The 16,747-nt window shown below is 39.8% G+C and overlaps 1 protein-coding gene and 1 long non-coding RNA gene across 3 annotated transcripts in view; one reads left to right on the forward strand and one right to left on the reverse strand.

Moving 5' to 3' along the window:
• The window catches only part of shank3a (SH3 and multiple ankyrin repeat domains 3a), a 730,589-nt gene that overhangs the window by 488,639 nt on the left and 225,203 nt on the right, over window positions 1-16,747 (forward strand). The window lies entirely within an intron of this gene.
• Window positions 1-16,747, reverse strand: part of LOC132210954 (uncharacterized) — a 189,541-nt gene that overhangs the window by 45,776 nt on the left and 127,018 nt on the right. Inside the window, exon 2 of one of the 2 annotated variants that reach the window (XR_009447210.1) lies at window positions 7,627-7,817. The exons of the other annotated variant lie outside the window; for it this stretch is intronic. This is a non-coding gene — a long non-coding RNA (uncharacterized LOC132210954). The remainder of the gene's footprint in view (window positions 1-7,626; window positions 7,818-16,747) is intronic. 2 annotated transcript variants of the gene reach the window in all.

Here is a 16,747-nt window from a genome sequence, read left to right on the forward strand (position 1 = left end):
CACGGGTAACTTCTAAACAACCTGTACTATCCCTATTCTAGACATTAATTCACAGTCCAAGTACACTTTGTGAAAAGGATGCATAATTACTCTCCACTAATTCCCTTTACAAAAATCTCAAGAGGAAAGAAATTATGTCATTCACCATCAAAATTTGCTCAATTATCCCTTAATATTAGTGTGGACTTAGTAGCTATTGTATTCCTTAATATTGTATGGATTTAGCTGTAATGTTTGACAAATAAACAAAAATAATTTATACCTCTCATCTATTTATCTATCTCTCATTTATCAACTCTCCTGTACTCAGAGCATGTTTACCTTAGGTCTCACGTTTGTAGTTAAAGATACAGTTTGATCTGTTGTGCTTCTGTGCTAGTCTCCTTTTCCAGAAACACTTTTATAAATCCCACTGAGTCCCACGGGTTTCCCATGCAACTTCCAGACTTCTAAGCAAAGATTTATGGCAATGGAAACATTAAGGGATACAATTTTCACTTCTAACCTCAGCACCTCCCTTTTTCATCTCAGAAGGAATTCCCAGTATATTCCCAGCTGTTCCTTCTTTATCCTGTTTACTTGCCCTCCTTTCAATCTTCTATCTTCTGTCAATCTTTGGTTTGTGGTGGTGAGGGAGAAAAGATGTAATTTTATGGACCAGCTCTTAATTGTCAGCCATCCCTGCTGCCTGCCCAGCTGTTGCAACCCTTTGTTTTTCAACATGGGGTCTGATTACAAGACAAAGTGAATTTTTAAATTGTTCTCAGAGAATAATTTCTCGATGAACTTCATGCATGGCATTTTCTCCTAATACCTGTATCAAACATGTCATGACTTAATTGGGAAGAGTGTGCCGATACTAAGGCTCCACTGTTCCACAAGCCATCACAAGACGCGTAAAATCCCAATTAGACCACCAAGAGGTTCAATTTGCTTAAGTGACTGCTGTTCAGGAGAAAAGTAATTCAAATGGCAAAGAAAAGGTGGGATTACTAATCCACTATTCTGCAATTTAAACTATATCCCTTTAAGCAAACCTTCAAATGTACACTTACACCTGCACAATTGAAACAGACAGTTGATTTACTGCAGACAGAATGAGGGGGAAACAGCTCAGGGAAGATAACATTTGAATTCAAAGGTTCAGGTGTCAAGGACAGGTTAAATCGTCTCTCATACTTTCTTCTCATTTCAGCAATGTTGTATGTGCTCTTTGCTACTGTCTGTAAAGTGATGCTCTTCACTTTGATAGTTGATCTGGTGGATCTAGGCTTTTTCATGTTAGGATTTTTTCTTTTCAGCTTTCTTGGTTTTCTAGTCTTTTCAAGCACATGGAAGGAGAGTGAGAGAGAGGGACCTTTTCAGTTTGCAGGGTATGGATGTTTCTCACTGCCCTGTGCTTCGATTTGCTTTGCAAATAAAATGTTTCTGTATGCGTCAGGAACTTACATGCACTAACAAGAGCCTTTAATTACTGCATTATAATGGATGCAAATACTTTTAGAAAGTGAAGAAGAAATGGTTTGCGCTATACCTGTCAATATGCTTTGCATGAGCAAAATCAACTGTTCCTTGGCTCTTTTTTGCCTTTTGAAACGAAATAAAGAATGTCTTCACATAGTTTTCTTCAAACCTTGTTAAGGCATGTACAAATTTAAACATTTCATGACTGGAATTAATATTATGGTTAGGGATATTCCCTGTCAAAACCTTCCTTAGCACCTAAGATCTCTTTGTTTAGCTTCACCCTTTTAAACTGCCATTTCCAATGGCAGTCATTTTTCTCTGTCATGCAGTATAATTCCAGCTTTTTAAATGCTCTCTTTCCTTTTTTTAAGTTAATGTTTCTTAATTTCTCATTTCTCTTCTGTTTCCAGCTGTTTCATTTCTTTTCATGCTCAATCTTCGTCAAATATAATTCAATCAGAACTAATTCTGATTCTTGATTACTTGGAAAACCTGACACCTCTTTTATTTCCACTATTCCCAAATGTTGTGCTAACATTCCATTTATTTCTGCCTTAGCTTCTGCAGCAAATTCCATCTTTATCTCCTTTGCCAATTGCTCTAGTTTAGCCTTAGTTAAATCCCGAAAACAAGTCAGGGATACTTCCTGCACTTGCAGGAATGTTTCAGCTATCTTTTCTGCCATTTTGGTTTTATAAATTGAGAAACTTAGCATCTGTCCTTTTTTTAAAACCAATTACTAATACTTCATGTCCAGATTCATGTGGTCCATATCTAACGTCCTAATCCAATCCCACAAACTATATTATGATTGTGAATGTGAGAATGCACTGACAATCAGGCCCAGTACTCCATCACTCACACACCATTAGCACGAATGTATTGATTCAATCACCAAAAAGGCCATCTGTCTTTTTTTGTATTGCTATCCAGAATAAAAAGCATCTTTTTCTCAGGTTTCTTTGAATTCACAATAATCTGTTTATTCGAATCAAACTTCATTTTAAAAGCAAGTGGCAAATACTAATTAATATCAAACCTTTCATCTAGAAAATTTATCTCCTTAATCCAAACACAGTCACACAACGCAAAAACTCAACAATCTCAGCAGAGACAATAGTTTAAAAAAAGAAAGCAAATGGGGGATAGAAAACCTCTGTTGGCCAAGGGCCTGAAAACAAAAGATATAAGGAGAGAACTTCTCACAGTCCACCTGGTTTCCTGTCGACAAAACCGAATTGTGAACAGACATCAACTATTGGAATATGCTTAGTTAAGACTGCAATCAATTTGGATCAGCATCTTTGGAAATTGGTCACAATCTAGTTTGCCAGGCTTTACAAGGTGGTCGGAAATACTGGTTTTGGGTTCTCAGAAACTTTTATTGAGAAAAGCTTTGAGGACAGAGACATCAAGCTTCTGGGGTTTCTTACATCTCTAAAAACAGAAAACGAATTCTAGAAATGGTTGCTAGACAACCAACAGCATAGAAGGCCCACAGTCTTTTCAAAACTAGATCTTCCAGTAATTAAGTGGGTTTTCTCCGGGTGCTCCGGTTTCCTCCCACAGTCCAAAGATGCGCAGGCTAGGTGGATTGGCCATGCTAAATTGCCAGTAGTGTTCAGCGAAGTGGGGGTTGTAGGGGAATGGGTCTGGGTGGGATGTTCCAAGGGGCGGTGTGGACTTGTTGGGCCAAAGGGCCTGTTTCCACGCTGTAGGGAATCTAATCTAAACTCTTATCTCCTTGATAGCTTTACTTGACCTTTTCTCCAAAGTCCCTTGACTTTACTGTGAACAGGAAGTGCCTTGCAGCACACATTACATTTCTGACTTATGATCTTGATAAAACCACCTATAAACCTAGAAAATGGCCGAACCATTCCATATCTTTCAATTTTTCACATAGTCTTTAGGGATAAATATGTATTCACGATGCTTTCATATAACTCTATTCACTACTCATTCCTCAATTGTCCATGACATTACTCACTGCTTGCTCCTCTATAGTAAGAAACAGCTTTTATTACCTATTCCATTTTTACAGGTAATAGCATTAATTGTTTTTTTTAGTATAGCCCAGTATTCACTGCCATTCTTCTACTGTATATAATAGTGTGCCAAGGGTATTCATTCCTTTCTGGCATATAATAGCATATAACTGCCTGTTCCTCTCTTGTGTGTAATAGTATTCATTTGTTACTCCAATGTATTTTACAGTATTCACCATTCGTCCTTGTGTTGTCCAAAACAGTATTCACTGCATGTTCCTCGAGTGTATAGAACAGTATTTAGTGTACCCATTGTATAAAACAATATTCACTGTCCTTTCCTTTATTATATAGAATAATATTCACTGCTCAATCCTCTGTTGTTTATTTATTCCTTGCTTATGTAGAAATGCTTTCATTGCACCATTCCTCTGTTCAATAAAATGGTATTAATTGTCTGTTCCTCTTTTGTAAGGAATAGTGTTCACTGCCCATTCTTATAAGACCATAGGACATAGGAGCAGAAATTAGACCATTCAGCCCATCGATTCTGCTCCGCCAGTCAATCATGCTGATAATTTTCTCAACCCCATTCTCCCACTTTCTTCCCGTAACCTTTGATCCTCTTGAGATCCCCTCAAGAAGCTAGCTATCTCCATTTTAAATATACTCATATACATAGAAGTATTCACTGTCTGTTCCTCACTCATATAAAGTAGCATTTACTGCCTGTTTCTCTCTTACTATATAATAGTAATGACATGCCACTTTCATAAGTAGCAATGTTCACCATCCATTCCTCCACTGCATAAAACAGGATTCACTGATGGTTTACTTTACTGTATGCAACAGTATTCAGTGCTTTACACACACACACACACACACACACACACACACACACACACACACACACACACACACACGCAAAATACTCATTGTTATCTATTCACCTCTTGTATCAAAAAGTATTCATTGCACCATTTCTCTATTTTTTACATCAGTAATCACTGTCCATTGCACTGTCACAGATTAAGATTCACCGCACATCCCTCCAATACATATATCAGTATTTTTTGCAAATTCCCTAATTGTATATAACAGTAATAACTGCACATTTCTCTTTTAAATAAAGCAGTATTCACTGACTGATTCTCTCTTGTTTATAAAAGTATTTGTTGCCTCGTCCTTGACTGTAATTAGCAGTTTCATTTCCTGTAACATTATTGTGTGTTTCAGAGTTCACTGCTCATTCTGCTATTGTACATAGCAATATTCATTGCTTGTTCCTCTATTGTATATCATAGTATTCACTGATCATTTCACTGTTGTAAATAATATTATTCACTGCAACATTCTTCTATTGAACATAACCTTATTCACTGTCTGAGCCTCTACTGTAAATGAAAGGCATTTTGCTTATTCATCAATTAATTGGAACAGCATTGATTGCTTGTTCCTTTATTGTATACAGTAGTATTCCCTGCCCTTTTCTCAATTGTAACAACAGTATTCATTGTTCGTTCCTCTGTTACATAGAAAAGTCTTCGGTGTCCTTTCATTGATTTTATACCACAGTATTCACTGTCGATTTCTCTCTTGCATTAAATAATGTACACAGTTCAGTCACATATTCTATATCATATTATTTACAGTCATTATCTCACTTGTAGAAAACACTGTCTATTTCTCCTTTGAATGGAGTAGTATTCATTGCTCAATACTCTATTGTATAATGTTATGGACCAGACCAGATGCACTCAAAATATTTTACAAAGGTAGCCTAGACCCTAATCTTTTCTTATTTTAAAAGCAACTGTAAAGTGCTGTTTCCAGATGCAGTTCAACTGGTCAAACTACTCGATGTTAAGTCAAAGACAATTTTGTCAAATACTACAGTTAAGGTACAACGAAAGAAAGAAGAACATAGAATAACAGCTCTACTGGAAAACCTAACAGAATAATAGATACAGTAACTATGACTAATTAACTGTTCCAACATAGTAACATTCCATAATCACACATTTGGCAAAAAAATACAAATTCAGAAATCAGATTTCTCATATCCAACCCAGTAGCAGAGAGAAAATATCAAGTGAAAACCTAGAGAGAGTAGCAGCCAGATGATATTTACTGCAGCTTCCAGCCCTGCTGAGACTCCAACAGCAACTGCCTAAAGCTAAACCTAAAAATCTAAAAAAGAAAGAAATCCTGGTCAGTGAGAGCTGGCCATGCTCATCCAGGCAGCTTCTATTGTTCCAACCTAAAAAGAAAATGCAAGGCCTCACAAGTTGTTTATCCTCTCACAGACTACTCAACACTTCTATCCCAAATTTTCTCGAAAAGGAACCAAGACAAAATATACTTTTTAAAGCCACAACATCATCACAATATAACAGGTTCCACTGTCCATTCCTCTGCTGTATAGTACAGTATTCACCCTTATTTGTCCAGTGTATACAGTATTATTATCTACTAGGTTCTGGAGGGGGATGCCTGAGACCAAGTGTAACGAGGGAACAGGTGATGATTATATGTTATGTGCAGGTGATTGGGTGTGTACAAGTATGTGTGGGGGAGCAATTACTTAGCATGATTAGGAATTTGTGTGTGAGTTGGAATAAAATTCTGACCAGGGAAGTATATGCCTGAACTATGTCTAAACAATGGTTAATCTTCAGGTGTTTGTGAAATGATAATATTCACAGCACGTTACTGTACTATACAAAACAAAATTCACCGTCCATTCATACACTTGGATGGACTAGTCTGCACTGCTTATTTCTTTTATTGTATGTTACAGTAATTATTACCATTCCTTACTTGTATTGAATAGTATTTACTGCGCATTCCAATATTGTATGTAATAATTTTCACTTTCCTGTACTTCTATTGCAATGGTTTCCAACCTTTTCAAGCACAAAATCATGTCTGATTTTATGTGCAACCTAGGATCCACCCAAACAAAAAATAATCAGTTTATTTTTAATGCTATAGAAATCTAAAACCAAGTATATATAGCTATTCATTTTGTCTTCTAGTCACGGAGTCTCAGTGTGACACCTGTGACTACACATTATGTGCCAGTGCCTTGGAGTCTGGTTTGGAGTTTAAGGCTGATAGTTGTTTACAGCCCATCATCTGTGAGGTGGGTATGAAACTTGGACTTCATTATCTTCATTTGGGAGAATTCTGTTTCACAGAGGTATGTGAATCAAAGTACATGATTATAGGAGTGGGTATTTTTCTCAGTTTATAAGCTCCTAAAAATCACTGACCCTCATTCTGACTTTCAGCTCAACATGGCTTTGTTGTAGTGGTTATCTCTATATCAACTGCACTGCTTTGTTAATCAATCAGCTGATGGAATTTCATAGCCAGCCCACCAATGATGGCTTGAAGAAATGGATTTGTGACCAACATGACTATTTGTTCCATCACATCGAATTCATGAAATCAGCTGTTGAATTTGTCTGCTAACTTCCTCACTTGTGCAAGAACATTTTCTGGTTGGAACCATTTCTCTTTGATTTTTTTTTGTAGCATTTTTTTTCCAGTTTGCAAGTGTTATAGCATTTTATTTCTTTAATAGGGAGGATCACAGACCCAGTTTCAATTTCAACGCATTTGCATTGCTAATCATTTGTGCCGAATCTCTGTCCTTTCCCTACGGCTCACAATTCAGCTCATTTAGTTTTAACGTTACGTCTGCAAGGAACCTGAAGTCAAGTAGCCACATATTGTCTGCCAGCTCACCGAACACTTCATTCATTGATGAAAAGCGTTGATTTCAGGCATCAGATCTAAAAATCTTTGCAGGACTTTTCTATTGATTTTAGCACCTAACATCGCCATCAAACATCTGTTCATCATAGGCAGCATTAAGTTTGTCAAGTGAGAATTTAAACAAGTTGTGCAGTAGGGGTATTGCTCAAATCGAGTTTGCAGTATTAGCCACTTACATTATTTGAGAAAAGTCCATGACTTCGCTCATGAATACTTGCTTACCACATGATTAGAAGGGGGAAAATCAGGTTCATTTCTGCAAAATTCACCAATGCCCACATTTGTGCCAGGCTCAGCTGGTGCACCATCAGTTGCAGTGGAAACCTGTTTATGTTCAGAATGTTTTTCTCAAGCATGTACCTTTTGAAATCATTATAGATATCCTTACCTCTAGTTCACTTCTGAAGGGGCAAAGGGGTGAGAGAATCTTCTTTAGTTGTTAAATCCTTAAAAACCATCCACTGGGCTGTAAGGGTTATGATGAAGGATTCATCAAACTGCAGTGAGAGACAGTAATTACGGGTCTTACAGTAATTGCTGAAGGATGCCTTCCGACAAAGAGTTTCCTCATCTTCCCTCCTGTGGAAGCACCAAATGATGTGTTATGTTTGCCTTTATTATTTCTGCTTTGTTCTTAAAGATTTTGAATAGAAAGTCAGTGATCACAGTCATTGCTCTTTAATTACCTCTGTATCTGTGAATGATTTCTTATGTTTTGCCAGGAGATGGCAAATGTGAAACAAGGCTTCAGTGCAGACTTTACCTTTAGTTGTGACAGTTGACCTTTCAAACCGGTCTTCAGTTTGTCAATTTCCTTCATATGAAGTATGCTGTTCAAGGGAAAACTATCCTTGAATTTACTGTTTCAGAGATAGTAGGAACTGCAGATGCTGGAGAATCTGAGATAACAAGGTGTAGATCTGGATGAACACAGCAGACCAAGCAGGAAAGCTGACATTTCGAGCCTAGACCCTTCTTCAGAAAAAGGGTCTGAAGAAGGGTCTAGGCCCGAAATGTCAGCCTTCCAGCTCCTCTGATGCTGCTTAGTCTGCTGTGTTCATCTAGTTCTGCACCTTGTTATTTGAATTTACCATGTTTCGTTGTATGATGTCAATCCAAATTCCATTTAAAAACTTGTTGATATGTAAGGCAAATGCTCTAATCTTTTACAGTTGTGAACAGAAATTCATTTTCCCATTCCATGTAGAAGTTGTACTATTTTGGTTTCATTTTAGATTGTCCAGGTTCGTCACTGATCATTATTGCTTCACCTTGTAGCGTGTGATGTCTCTCTGCCACTGCTCACAGTACAGCTCAGTCTCCGGATCTGCTCCTCCAAAACATCCAGAATGTTGCTGCAACTTTCAAGTCTGGGGGCGTGGGAGTTCATCTCCGTAGTGCTGATTTATTTCGGGGCCCCTAGTTGTCTTGCATTGCTCAGATATTGTGTGTATGTTCCCTGTAATTTTTCTTTGCCCTGCACGGATTTATTAGGTAAGCAACGGAAGAGAAAATACTGCTGGTGTACAGAGAATGGGCAGAGGAGCAGATGAGGTGAACTGCTCTTGCAGAGAGTCCACATGGGCATGATGGGCTGAATAGCCTCATCTGTTTACATTGCTGTAATCTAGTGGCTTCACACATTCAGCTTTGAGTACATTTCCTGTCCATTTGCTTGCTTTGCCACCACAAGACCTACTTCACCCGATAATGACAGTCCAGACAACCAAACTGAAAGAACTGATACAACAAGCTGGAAAAGCCTGTTAAGAGTATGCACTTTTTCTTTAGCCACGTGGCTACCAGAAGGAGAACAGTAACAGTATGATGACTGACATGTACACAGTGAGGGAATGTGGGCAAGCAGTGAGATCAACTGTCAGAGACTGCATTCGACGAGCTGATCATGATCTATATGTGGGAGACTATAAGTCTATTATATGCAACACTATAGTGTATGAACCTCTGTCATTAATAAAAATAGTCACTGCTCATTGTCCTATTGTACATTGCGGTATTCACTACCTGTTCCGCTTTTATGGAACGGTTTTTCATGTTCTTTATTTAATAGAACAGCATTCACTCTCCACTTTCACAGCTTGTTTCTCTATTTTATAAAAGATCATTGACTGTCCATTCCTTTAATCTAAATAATTGTATTCAGAGCGACATTCCTCTATTTTGTGTGACAGTATTCTCAGCATCATCCCTCTGTTGTATTTGACAGTACTGACCACCCATTCCTGTCTTGTACAAAACAGGATTGATGTATCAAATGATTTTGGTTCTGATTTCCAGCATCCACAGTTCTTGTAGGGTTTCATTCAGGAAGTTCTGGTATTCAGGCCATCATTTTGCTGTCAATGGGAGCATTCTGCTACTATTTGATTAATGGCAAAAAATGATATGCTGCCCATACTTCTATTTTATAAAACAGTATTTGCTATCAATTCCTCACTTTAATCAGCAATATTCACTGAAGATCTTCCATTGTGTGTATGTAAAAACATTCACTATCCACTACTCTATCTGTGTAACAGTATTCACTGTTTGTTCCTCTGTTTTCCATAATGTAGTTAACTGTCCGTTCATCATTTTTAAATAAGTTTTCATTACTATTCCATTACTGTATATAACAATATTCACTGTCTGATTCTCTTTTTTATACTGAAAAGTGTTCATCATTTATTCCTCTTTTGCATTTAACACAATTCACTGTTTGTTCCTCTATTTTAAGTAACAGCTCTCATTGCTCATTCCTCTACTATTCACTGCTTGTTCCTTAATTGTATATAACAGTTTTCTTTCCTGTTTTTTAATTGTAAACAACAATATTCACTGCTCATGTCTGTAGTGTATAAAACAGTATTCACTGCTCGTTTTTCTAGCGTAGGGAGTGTTATTCATTGTTCACTCCTCTATTGCATTAAATAGATTTACTGATCATTCTATTGTGTAGAATAGTGTTCACTGCCCACCCCTGTGTTGTACAGACCAATGTACACTACTCATTCCTCAAATGAATGTAGGGGATTCACTATTTGTTGTTCTGTAGTATATATAATAGGATTTACTATTCAACCGTCAGTTATTTATAGGATGAACTATTTGTTCCTCCATGTATAAAGTGGGATTCACAGTTCATCTGTTGTGAAAAATAGGATTCTCTGTCTGTTCCTTCATTGCATGCAATGAGATTCATTGCCCTTTTCTCTGTTCTACATAATGGGATTCATTGTCCTGTCTTCTCTTGATGTGATGTGATTTGGTGTCTTTCCCTGTCTTACGTGTAACAATAGTAAAGAACTCTCCTCTTCTATATAATGAGATTTACTGTCCATTCCACTGTTGCAACATAATGAAACAGAGAGTCTGGAATGCAATTCCATGTGATGACATTAGAAACATGTTCTCTGTTGTATGTAATGAGATTAAGTATATATTCCTCTCTTGCAGATGATGGAATTGAAAACCTATTCCTTTTTTCATATTAATGGGATTCTATATCAATAACTTTATTGTATGTGATTAGATTTGTTCTTTATACTTATGTTGTAAATAGTGGGACATATGTTCTAAAATTCACTGCCCTTTTCCTATATTTTATGTAGTATGATTAACCAACCAGTTTTCTTTTGCATGTCATCTCACAATTCTTCATCTTACCTACATTTCACATAATGAGATTTACTGTCTGCCTTTCTCCTGTCTAAAATGAGATTACATATCTGTTGCTTAACTGTATGCAGCAGGATTTACTGTCCATCTCTCCATTTTATAAAACAAGATTCAATATTTGTTCTGCTACTATAGATTCCAGGATTCATGATCTGTCCCTTTAATAAGCAGAGTTAGATTAAATATTTGTTCATCCACAGTATATTCCAGGGTTCATTATCAGCACCTTCACTGTGTGTAGAATGATGTACTATATTCATCCTTCTATAACATGATATACTGGAATATATCAGGGTTCACTGTAAATAATTTTGTTGTGTATAACAGGATTAATCTATTATCACCACCATAGTAATGAGATTCATATCTAACACTCCATTGGATATAATGTCTATCACATTATTTTATATAATGAAATGAAGCTCTCTCTATATATTCTACAATATATGTATATAGTTTTAGAATGGGATTCACTATTCCATGACTCTATTGCACATAAGGAATTTGCTTCCTCTGCTGTATGTTTTCTTTTCATTCATCAGATGTCAGTGCAGGCCGACTCAGCCAGCATATTGCCAATTCCTTATTGCCTTTGAGAAGGTATCTTCTTGAACAGCTTCAGTCCACTTAGTGCAGTTAACTCCACAGTAATGTTAGGAACGAGTTCCAGGATCTTGACCCAGCTATGCTGAAAAAGTGGCGATATAATCTTGAGTCAGGGTCATGTGTGAATCAGATGTGTATTTGTTGTCCTTCTTAAATGGTGGCAGTCACGTATTTACAAAATACAATTGAAGGAGTCTTAGCAAGTTGCTGTCACCTGATAGATGGTACACAGTTAGCTGCAACGGTAATGGATGAGATGCCGACCAAGCTTTCTGTTTTGCCATGGATAACACTGAGATTCTTGAGTGTTGGTGGAGCTCTACCCATCCAGCAAAATGAAGAGCTTTCTCTTGCATTCCTGATTTGTGCCTTGTAGATGACGAACAGACTTTGGCAAAACAGCAGTTGAGCTGCTTGCTGAGTATTCACAATGAGGTTAATGGTCCATGGAAAACTCCAGGATGTTAAGAGAGTCTCAGTGAGAGTGATGTGATTACCTATCAAGAGCTCTCAGTGAGAGTGATGTGATTACCTATCAAGAGAAAATGTTTAGATTCTCTCTTTTTGGAGTTGATCATCACCCGAGGCTTTGAGGCACAAATTGTACTTGTGTACCAATTTAAGAGGGTGTACAGACATGGGCTGCTTCATTAATTGAGATGTGTGAATGTTTCGTGAATAGTGCAGTTACCTGTAGGTATCCACACTATTGGCCTTATATTGGAAAATTGTTACTGAAAGCAGACGAAGATAGTTTAACTTAGGACATTACACTGAAAAGCCTCGAGAGTGATGACCTTGGTCTGAGACGAGTAACCTGCAACAACTGGGAAGTGCACCCAGCTACAGCTCCTTGAAAACCGTGTTAGGGAAATGGAGCTGGAGCTGGATGAACTACGGATCATTCGGGAGGCAGAGGGGGTAATTGAGAGGAGTTATCGGGAGTTGGTCACTCCTAAGGCTCAGGACGAGGATAGATGGGTTACAGTTAGGGGGAGGAAAGGGGACAGACAGACAGTGCAGAGATCCCCTGTGGGCATTCCCCTCAGCAATAAGTATACCGTTTTGGATACTGCTGGGGGGGTTGACCTACCAGAGGAAAGCCATAGTAGTCAGTTCTCTGGCACTGAGCCTGACACTGTGGCAAAGAAGGGAAGGGGGCAGAATAGAAAAGTACTCGTGGTAGGGGACTCGATAGTTAGGGGAATCGACAGGAGATTTTGTGGGCAAGATCGGGATTCCCGGAAGGTATGTTGCCTCCCTGGTGCCAGGGTCCGGGACGTCTCCGATCGGGTGTATAAAGTTCTGAAAGGGGAGGGTGAACAGCCAGAAATCGTGTTACATATTGGCACAAATGATATAGCCAGAAATAGGTTTGAGGATATAAAAAGTGATTTCAGGGAGTTAGGATGGAAGCTGCAGAGCAGGACGAACAGAGTAGTGTTCTCTGGTTTACTACCGGTGCCACGAGATAGCGAGGTGAGGAACAGGGAGCGGGCGCAGCTGAACACGTGGCTACGCAGCTGGTGTAGGAGGGAGGGTTTCAGATATGTTGATAATTGGGATGCCTTCTGGGGAAGGTGGGACCTGTACAAGAAGGACGGGTTGCATCTGAACTGGAAAGGGACCAATGTCCTGGGTGGAAGGTTTGCTCGAGTAGTTCGAGAGGGTTTAAACTAGTATGGCAGGGGGGTGGGAACCTGAGCTGTATACCAGAGGTGAGCGTTGATGCAGGTGAGGCAGTAGCAAGAGGTAGACCAGCTAGTGGGAAGGATTTTCCTGGGAAGGAACCAAGGGATCGGTTAAAGTGTGTTTGCTTTAATGCAAGGAGTATCAGGAATAAAAGTGATGAACTTAGAGCATGGATCAGTACCTGGTGCTATGATGTTGTGGCCATAACAGAGACATGGGTTTCTCATGGGCTGGAATGGTTGCTGGATATTCCAGGGTTTAGAACATTTAAAAAGAATAGGGAGGGGGCAAAAAGAGGAGGGGGTGTAGCACTACTAATCAGAGAGGGTATCACAGCTACAGAAGCTTCCATTGTCGAGGAAGATCTGCCTACTGAGTCAGTATGGGTGGAAATTAGGAACAGCAAGGGAGTAGTCACCTCGTTAGGGGTTTACTACAGGCCCCCCAATAGCAGCAGGGAGATTGTAGAAAGCATAGGTCGACAGATTTTGGAAAAGTGTGGACGCAGTAGGGTTGTTGTAATGGGTGACTTTAACTTTCCTAATATTGATTGGAACCTCCTTCGAGCAGAAGATTTGAATGGAGCTGTTTTTGTAAGGTGTGTTCAGGAGGGTTTCCTAACGCAGTACGTTGACAGGCCGACAAGGGGAGAGGCCATTCTAGACTTGGTGCTCGGAAACGAGCCGGGGCAGGTATCAGATCTTGTGGTGGGAGAGCATTTTGGTGATAGTGACCATAACACTCTCTCATTCTACATAGCTATGGAGAAGGAGAGGATTAGGCAGAATGGGAGGATATTTAATTGGGGAAGAGGAAACTATGATGCGATTAGACACGAGTTAGGAAGCATGGACTGGGAGCAGTTGTTCCATGGTAAGGGAACTATAGACATGTGGAGATGGTTTAAGGAACAGTTGTTGGGAGTGATGAGTAAATATGTCCCTCTGAGACAGGCAAGACGGGGTAAGATAAAGGAACCTTGGATGACGAGAGCGGTGGAGCTTCTAGTGAAAAGGAAGAAGGTAGCTTACATAAGGTGGAGGAAGCTAGGGTCAAGTTCAGCTAGAGAGGATTACATGCAGGCAAGGAAGGAGCTCAAAAATGGTCTGAGGAGAGCCAGGAGGGGGCACGAGAAAGGCTTGGCAGAAGGAATCCGGGAAAACACAAAGGCATTTTACACTTACGTGAGGAATAAGAGAATGGTCAAAGAAAGAGTAGGGCCGATCAGGGATAGCATAGGGAACTTGTGTGTGGAGCCTGAGGAGGTAGGGGAAGCCCTAAATGAGTTTTTTGCTTCTGTCTTTACGAAAGAAACGACCTGTGTAGTGAATGAAACCTTTGAAGAGCAGGTGTGCATGCTGGAATGGATAGAGATAGAGGAAGCTGATGTACTGAAAATTTTGTCAAACATTAAGATTGACAAGTCGCCAGGCCCGGATCAGATTTGTCCTCGGCTGCTTTGGGAAGCGAGAAATGCAATTGCTTCGCCACTTGCGAAGATCTTTGCATCCTCGCTCTCCACTGGAGTCGTACCTGAGGACTGGAGAGAGGCAAATGTAATTCCTCTCTTCAAGAAAGGAAATAGGGAAATCCCCGGCAATTATAGACCGGTAAGTCTCACGTCTGTCGTCTGCAAGGTGTTAGAAAGGATTCTGAGGGATAAGATTTATGACCATCTGGAAGAGCATGGCTTGATCAAATACAGTCAACACGGCTTTGTGAGGGGTAGGTCATGCCTTACAAACCTTATCGAGTTTTTTGAGGATGTGACTAGTAAGGTTGATGAGGGTCAAGCTGTGGATGTGGTGTATATGGACTTCAGTAAGGCATTTGATAAGGTTCCCCATGGAAGGCTCATTCAGAAGGTCAGGAGGAATGGGATACAGGGGAACTTAGCTGCTTGGATACAGAATTGGCTGGCCAACAGAAGACAGCGAGTGGTAGTAGAAGGAAAATATTCTGCCTGGAAGTCAGTGGTGAGTGGGGTTCCACAGGGCTCTGTCCTTGGGCCTCTACTGTTTGTAATTTTTATTAATGACTTGGACGAGGGAATTGAAGGATGGGTCAGCAAGTTTGCAGACGACACAAAGGTCGGAGGTGTCGTTGACAGTGTAGAGGGCTGTTGTAGGCTGCAGCGGGACATTGACAGGATGCAGAGATGGGCTGAGAGGTGGCAGATGGAGTTCAACCTGGATAAATGCGAGGTGATGCATTTTGGAAGGTCGAATTTGAAAGCTGAGTACAGGATTAAGGATAGGATTCTTGGCAGCGTGGAGGAACAGAGGGATCTTGGTGTGCAGATACATAGATCCCTTAAAATGGCCACCCAAGTGGACAGGGTTGTTAAGAAAGCATATGGTGTTTTGGCTTTCATTAACAGGGGGATTGAGTTTAAGAGTCGTGAGATCTTGTTGCAGCTCTATAAAACTTTGGTTAGACCGCACTTGGAATACTGCGTCCAGTTCTGGGCGCCCTATTATAGGAAAGATGTGGATGCTTTGGAGAGGGTTCAGAGGAGGTTTACCAGGATGCTGCCTGGACTGGAGGGCTTATCTTATGAAGAGAGGTTGACTGAGCTCGGTCTCTTTTCATTGGAGAAAAGGAGGAGGAGAGGGGACCTAATTGAGGTATACAAGATAATGAGAGGCATAGATAGAGTTGATAGCCAGAGACTATTTCCCAGGGCAGAAATGGCTAGCACGAGGGGTCATAGTTTTAAGCTGGTTGGTGGAAAGTATAGAGGGGATGTCAGAGGCAGGTTCTTTACGCAGAGAGTTGTGAGAGCATGGAATGCGTTGCCAGCAGCAGTTGTGGAAGCAAGGTCATTGGGGTCATTTAAGAGACTGCTGGACATGCATATGGTCACAGAAATTTGAGGGTGCATCCATGAGGATCAATGGTCGGCACAACATTGTGGGCTGAAGGGCCTGTTCTGTGCTGTACTGTTCTATGTTCTATGTTCTAACTACAACCATCTTTCTTTGTGTTAGGTAGGACTCAAAAAATGGAACTTTTTAACCTGGAATTCCCATCGGACCTCAGTTTTGCTAGGGTTACTTCATAGCTTTATAAATAGAAGAAAAGAACGTAAACACAAAGAGGTTATGGTGAACCTCTATAAAATATTGGTTTGACATCAGCTGGAGTATTGTCTCTAATTTAGACACCACACTTTAGCAACAATGTGAAGTTATTGGCAAGAGTACAGATAAAGGTTCCATAGATGTCGGACTTCAGTTACATAGACATGGTGGTAAAGTTGGAGCTGTTCTCCTTAGAGATAGTTGAGAGGAGACTTGAGAGAGACATTTAAAGTCATATAGGGATCTGTATGGAGAACATAAGGAAGAAACTGTTTCCATTGGCACCAGCCAAAAACAAGTGGCCACTGGTTTAAGGTGAAAATGCAGAAAAATCAGAAGCACCATGAGAAAAATCATTTTTAAGCAGCGAGTGCCTAGAATCTGACTGAGAGCGTGGTGGAGGCAGATTCCACAGTGGCTTTCAAGAGTGAATTGGATTTCAACAGTCCA

This window comes from Stegostoma tigrinum, chromosome 25 (genome assembly GCF_030684315.1).
Source record: "Stegostoma tigrinum isolate sSteTig4 chromosome 25, sSteTig4.hap1, whole genome shotgun sequence".
Taxonomy (NCBI): domain Eukaryota; kingdom Metazoa; phylum Chordata; class Chondrichthyes; order Orectolobiformes; family Stegostomatidae; genus Stegostoma; species Stegostoma tigrinum.